The sequence below is a fragment of the Eutrema salsugineum genome, unplaced genomic scaffold (assembly GCF_000478725.1).
Source record: "Eutrema salsugineum unplaced genomic scaffold, Eutsalg1_0 scaffold_6, whole genome shotgun sequence".
NCBI classification, from domain to species: Eukaryota; Viridiplantae; Streptophyta; class Magnoliopsida; order Brassicales; family Brassicaceae; genus Eutrema; species Eutrema salsugineum.
In genome coordinates this window covers 12,127,209-12,133,792 of record NW_006256547.1, presented here as the reverse complement: position 1 = coordinate 12,133,792, position 6,584 = coordinate 12,127,209, and the positions used below count along the sequence as shown (strand labels likewise).

General features: G+C 43.3%; 1 non-coding gene across 1 annotated transcript; it reads right to left on the bottom strand.

Annotated features, from left to right (window-relative positions):
- Nucleotides 1-621: 621 nt before the first annotated feature.
- LOC112083661 lies at nt 622-728 on the bottom strand. The gene has a single exon (XR_002897797.1). It is a non-coding gene; the product is annotated as a small nucleolar RNA R71 (small nucleolar RNA).
- Nucleotides 729-6,584: the final 5,856 nt, after the last annotated feature.

The window sequence follows — 6,584 nt, the reverse complement described above, 5'->3', positions numbered from 1 at the left end:
ACCTTCATTGACAATATCCATTTGCTTGATAGAAGAGGTAGAAGAGCAAGAGAGAGAGCAGAACATCTTTAGCAGCTGGGTATGGATCAACTAGGGCATCAAGCAGATCACCTGGCTCAAGTTAACCAGAATGAGGCGGCCAAAAATGAGGCACATGCCTTTTTGAACCAAAACATGGCGGTCAGAAATAAGCACCATGCTCAGGTGAACAGAACCAGACGGCTAGAAATGAACATCCGGCTCATGTCAACCCAGAGAACCAGCACCAGCAAAGGCATAACCAGCCTCAAGTGCAGAATCCAATCTTTGAGGGTGCTAATGACAGAGCAAATGCTCACCAGAACAGGCAAGGCATCCAGGCTCTACCTGTTGAAAACAATAATTTTGAAGTCAAGGCCTCACTCCTCAACATGGTGCAGAACTCCAAGTTCCATGGCTTACCTATAGAAGACCCTCTAGGCAACCTTGATAACTGTGACAGGGTCTACAACCTTACAAAGATCAATGGTGTGTCTGAAGATGGTTTTAAGCTGAGACTCTTTCCATTCAGCTTAGGAGACAAAGCTCGCCAATGTGAGAAAAACATGCCTAGGGGAGTTCTTTTCAACTTCAAGAACAACCAAGCTCAGAAATTTGATATCTTCCTTCACACAACACAACAATGAGACATTTGGTGAAGCCTGAGAGATATTTAGAAGCTATACCCACCAGTGCCCTCACCATGGGTTCTCTGAAGCTTCTCTACTTAGCACTCTATACAGAGGTGCTCTGCCCAAGTTCAGTAATCAATTAGATACTCGATCCAATGACAACTTCCTTGCCAAAGAAATCAATGCAGCAATGGAGTTGGTGGAGAACTTGGCTATGAGTAATGACACATATGGTGAAGACTATGATATAGCCAACAGAGGAAATGGCTTTAGTGAGGAACAAACGATGAGAAAGGACATAAAAGAGCTGCAAAGCAAGTTGGATTAGGTACTGGTGGCTACTCAGAAGCCAATGCATTTTGTTGGAGAGTTTGATGAACAAACTACTTGCTTTGAGAATGTGAATGAGGAGAGATTAACACAAGAGGAGCTGCATTACATTGGAAATCAAAACAAGTTCCAGAGGTATAACAACTTCAACAATCAGAACTTGTGATCATTAAATCCAAATGTAGCTAATCCAGGAGATCAGGTCTCTCCCTCTCAACAAGCTCAAAAAAGCTATGTTCCCAAGAATCAGTTTCAAGGGAACTTTCAGAGCAAGCAACAATATGTTCATCAGCCTCAGCAGTATGTTCAGCAACCTCAGCAGAATCAAGGAGGTAACTTCACTAGTCATCCGCCTATGAACAAGTTTCCACCTGGTTTTGGACAACAGCAGCAGGGTCAGCAGATGGGTTAAGACTTAGGTCGGGCTCTTCAGCAGATACTTCAGGATCAGCAAAAGGTTGAGAACAGTTTCACTGATCTGAGTTCAAAGTATGAAGCTATGCAACATAAACTGAAAGATCTTCAGAAGAATCAAGCATTTTCTTCATCTAGACAACAAGGAACACTTCATGGGAAGCCTGAGCCAAACCCCAAGGAGTATCCCAATGCCATTTCACTCAGGACTGGCAAGGAGCTACCAGAGAGAGAACAAAGACCTGTGATCATTGAGGACAATGAGCAACTTGGTGGGGAGGTGCCTCAAGAGAGTGTACTAGATGATGAAGCTGTAAAGAATGACAAGGGCAAAGGTGTGGCAAAGGATATGGTGCCTGAGAAACCATATGTGCCACCACCACCTTATCAGCCCAAACTTCCATTTCCAGGAAGGTTCAAGAAACAACTCCTAGATAAGGCTAGAGCTGTTTTGAAAAGCAGTTGGAGAAGACTCAGTTCACCATGCCCATTATAGAAGCATTTCTTATGGTTCCTCAACTTGGAAAGTTCTTAAAAGATGCTCTTTTGAACAAGTCAAGAGAACTACAAGGAATGGTGGTCGTAAGCCATGAGTGTAGTGAAATTATTCAAAGAAGGACAATCCCTAGGAATTTATCTGAAGTTTTACATTGCCCTGTACTATTGGTCCTCTTAAGTTTGCCAGCTGCCTATGTGATATTGGATCATTAGTGAACTTAATGCCCTTCTAAATTGCAAAGAAGTTGGGGTTCACAGTCTACAAGCCTGCAAGGATATCTTTGGAACTTGCTGATAGATCAGTTAAATTCCCTATTGGATTCCTTGAAGATCTACCTGTTAAGATAGGAGAATTTGAAGTCCCAACTGATTTTATTGTCTTGTAGATGGATGAAGAGCCTACAGATCCTCTCATTTTGGTGAGACCATTCCTTGCTACAACAGGAGCCATTATCAATGTAAGAGGAGAAAAGATAGATCTCCATCTAAGATCAGAGGTCCTCAAGTTTGATAATAAATGAAGTCATGAAGAAATCTACTATTGAAAGTCAGGTATCTATATAGAAGCCATGGAAGAGCTTGCTGATGAGCTTCTTGAAGAGTTGAACACTGAAGATCGTCTTCAAATTGCCTTAACTAAAGAGCATGGTGAGCATGGGTACTTGGAGGATGGAACCCTTGGGTTTATGAAGCTTCTTGATTCTCAGAAGCCAGCAGGATCACAAACTCAGCTTTTGGAGCTCGACACAAGTGGCCAAGTGGTTCAGAGTATCAGTGGGTTAAGTACAAGTCAGGGACCGGTTCAATAGTTCATGGTTGTGGGTTTGAAAGCTGAGGAAGAGGCTAAACTGGCTGAGGATACCAACAGAAATGAAGCTCAAGCTGAACAAGAGGGCTTCATGAGAGACTGGGATGAACACAAAGCTCGATCTGTTGAGCTTAAGCCACTCCCAAAAGGGCTTAAGTATGCTTTTTTTGGACTCAATGCATCATATCCTGTCATCATCAAGGATATGTTGTTAGAGCATGAACAGAAAGCCCTGTTGCATGAGCTTAGGAAGTATAAAAAAGTCATAGGGTATTCCCTAGATGACATTAGAGGGATCTCTCCTAGCTTGTGTACCCACAGAATCCATCTTGAAGAAGAGTCTATGCCCTCCATTGAACACCAAAGAAGGTTAAACCCAAACCTTAAGGAGGTGGTCAAGAAAGAAATTCTGAAACTACTTGACGCAGGGATAATATATCCTATCTCTGACTCAAGGTGGGTTTCCCCTGTCCATGTGGTGCCTAAGAAAGGTGGTATGACAGTGGTAAAGAATGATAAAGATGAGCTTATACCCACTAGGACTGCGACAGGGCATAGAATGTGCATTGATTATAGGAAGTTGAATGCTGCATCAAGAAAAGAGTATTTTTCACTTCCTTTCATTGATAAAATGCTTGAGAAGCTTACCGATCACCCTTACTACTGTTTTCGAGATGGATACTCAGGATTTTTCCAAATTCCAATAGACCATAAAGACCAAGAGAAAACAATATTCACCTTTCCTTATGGCACCTATGCTTACAGGAGAATGCCTTTTGGTTTATGTAATGCACCAGCCACCTTTCAAAGGTGTATGATGTCAATTTTCTCTGACCTGATAGAGGAGAAAGTAGAGGTGTTTATGGACGACTTTAGAATCTATGGACCCTCTTTCTCTTCTTGTTTGTCTACTTTGTCTCAGGTACCAAGGAGATGTGAGGAGACAAACTTGGTGCTAAACTGGGAGAAGTGCAATTTCATGGTGCAAGAAGGCATTGTATTGGGGCACAAATTTCAGAACTTGGGATAGAGGTTGATAAGGCCAAGGTAGATGTCATGGTTAATTGGGGGCTCCAAATTCAGTGAAAGGAGTCAGAAGCTTTTTGAGACAAGGCTTCTGTGCAAAGATGTGGAATTCCTATTTGATCAAGAGTGTCATGAAGCTGTTGAGAAGATCAAGCAAGCTCTGATAAGTGCTCCCATTGTTCAAGCACCAGATTGGAGCTTGCCCTTTCAAATCATGACTGATGCATCAGATTTTGCAGTTGGTGCTGTGCTAGGACAAAAAAAGGAAAAGAAGTTTCATGTCATCTACTATGCAAGTAGGACCTTGGACACAGCTCAGGAGAAATATGCCACAACTGAGAAGGAAATGTTGGCTGTTGTCTATGCTTTTGACAAGTTTAGGTCCTATTTGGTGGGGTCTAACGTGGTGGTCTACACAGACCATGCAGTTTTGAGATATCTGATGACAAAGAAGGATACGAAGCCTAGGCTTTTGAGATGGGTATTGCTTCTCCAGAAATTTGATATGGAAATCAAAGACAAGAAAGGTATTGAAAATGGAGTAGCTGATCACTTGTTTAGACTAAGAGTGGAAGCTGATGTTCCTCTTAATGATTCTCTCCCTGAAGAGCAGCTCATGGTGGTGAAGGCTTTGAATGAGTTGGAAGAAATCAAGTTCATCAAAGAAAGGGGTTTGCCATGGTTGCTGACATTATGAACTATCTCTCTTATGGAGTGGAGCCCCCAGAAATGAGTAACTATCAGAGAAAGAAGTTTTTCAAGGACATCAAGAGGTTCTTTTGGGATGAGCCATACTTGTATGTGCTTAACAAGGATCATCTGTATAGAAGGTGTGTAGCTGAGGAAGAGATTCCATGGATATTGTTGGAGTGCCATGGATCTGCATATGGAGGTCATCATGCAGCTTTTAAAACCATGGCTAAGGTACTACAGTCAGGTTTCTGGTGGCCAACCATGTTCAAAGATGCTCAAGCTGTTGTTGTGAGGTGTGATGTCTGTCAAAGGGCAGGAAACATCTCAAAAGGACATGAAATGTCACAAAATCCGTTCCTAGTGGTGGAAGTCTTTGACTGTTGGGGAATTGATTTCATGGGACCCTTCGTTTCTTCTCATGGTAATCAATACATAATAGTTTCAGTAGACTATGTCTCCAAATGGGTGGAAGCTATAGCAAGTCCAACAAATAACTCCAAGGTGGTGGTTAAGCTGTTCAAGACCATCATTTTCCAAGGTTTGAAGTGCCTAGAGTTGTTATCAGTGATTGTGGAGTTACTTTGTGAACAAGACCTTGGAGGAACTTCTTAAGAAGTACGGAGTCAAGCATAAATAGCCAGCCTTTATCACCCTCAGACAAGTGGTCAGGTAGAGGTTTCAAACAGACAGATCAAAGCCGTTCTAGAGAGGACAGTGAGCTCTTCAAGGAAGGACTGGTCCAAGAAATCTGATGATGCTTTGTGGGCTTACAGGACAGCTTTCAAAACTCCTATTGGCACTTCTACTTTCAATCTCCTTTATGGGAAGAGCTGCCATTTGCCTGTGGAACTTGAATACAAGGCATTATGGGCTATAAGGCTTTTGATCTTTGACATTAAGACTTCCCAAGAGAAAAGGCTCTTTCAACTCCATGAGCTTGAGGAGATACAGCTTGATGCATATGAAAGCTCAAGGATCTACAAGGAGAGGACCAAGACTTTGCATGATCGAAAGATTTTGAAGAGGGGTTTCAAGGGGACCTTGTGTTGCTGTTTAACTCAAGGCTCAAGCTTTTTCCTGGCAAGTTAAAGTCAAGGTGGTCTGGCCCTTTCAAGATCTTCGAGGTGAGAAGTTATGGGACTGTTGTTCTAGAGGAAAAAGTTGGAAATGCTTTTGTTGTGAATGGGCAAATGCTAAAGCCCTATCTGGTCAATGCAATCAAGGAGGGAGCTACCTCAGTCCCCCTTGATGATCCCACATCCCATTAAAGGTTATGAAAAGCCAAACTTAGTGATTTGAAACAAAGTGCTCTTGGGAGACACCCCAAGCTTATCCTTGTATATAAATTTTTTTAATCTTTTCTTTTTCATGTTTAATATGTTTTGATGTGTTTTGTGAGGTGATTTCAGGTCTTAGGTAACTTGGAAATGTTGTGGCCCAAGAAAACAGTGAAAAGGAGTGTGGAAACAGCTGAGAAATGAGCTTAAGGCAATGGATCTTGTGAGCCGGCTGGAGTGTGCGACTTGGGACTGCGGCTCAACCATCTCGCACCTAAGGAACTTGGCCCAGAAAAACTCATAGGTGTGGGGGGCGGGGGTGCAAGATGGTGTGTGCGGGTTGACAAAGACATGATCTATCTCACACTTATGTTCGCTTAAGGGTCCTAGATGCGACTGCGGCCAAAATCATCTCGCAGCCAAGAGAAGAAGGCCGAACTAACCAAATGGTTCAATGTGTGAGATGGTCGTGCGAGTCAGATGAGATGACAGCCCATGTCGCACATGAAGGCGCATCAGGCTCCGAGATGGCTGTGCGTGTTAAATGGGCAAGTGTATAGGCTGCACTCACGAGCGTACAAGGCCGCTACATGGTCATTGCGAGCCGGTCTTCCCCAAGCCCATGTTGCAGCACCAAAAAGAAGCCAGGACGTGCATTCATGTTGATGAGTGCAAGATGGGTGTGCGAGACAGAAAAAAACCAAGTCCCATGTCGCACCAATACTCGCATCAGGCTCCTAGATGGTTGTGCGGGTCAGGCTTCCATAGGACTATGTTGCAGCACCAAGAAGAAGACAGTACCTGCATGCATGTTGAGGAGTGCGAGATGGGTGTGCGAGTCAGAAAAAAACAAGTCCCATCTCGCACCAAGCCTCACTTGAGGGTCCG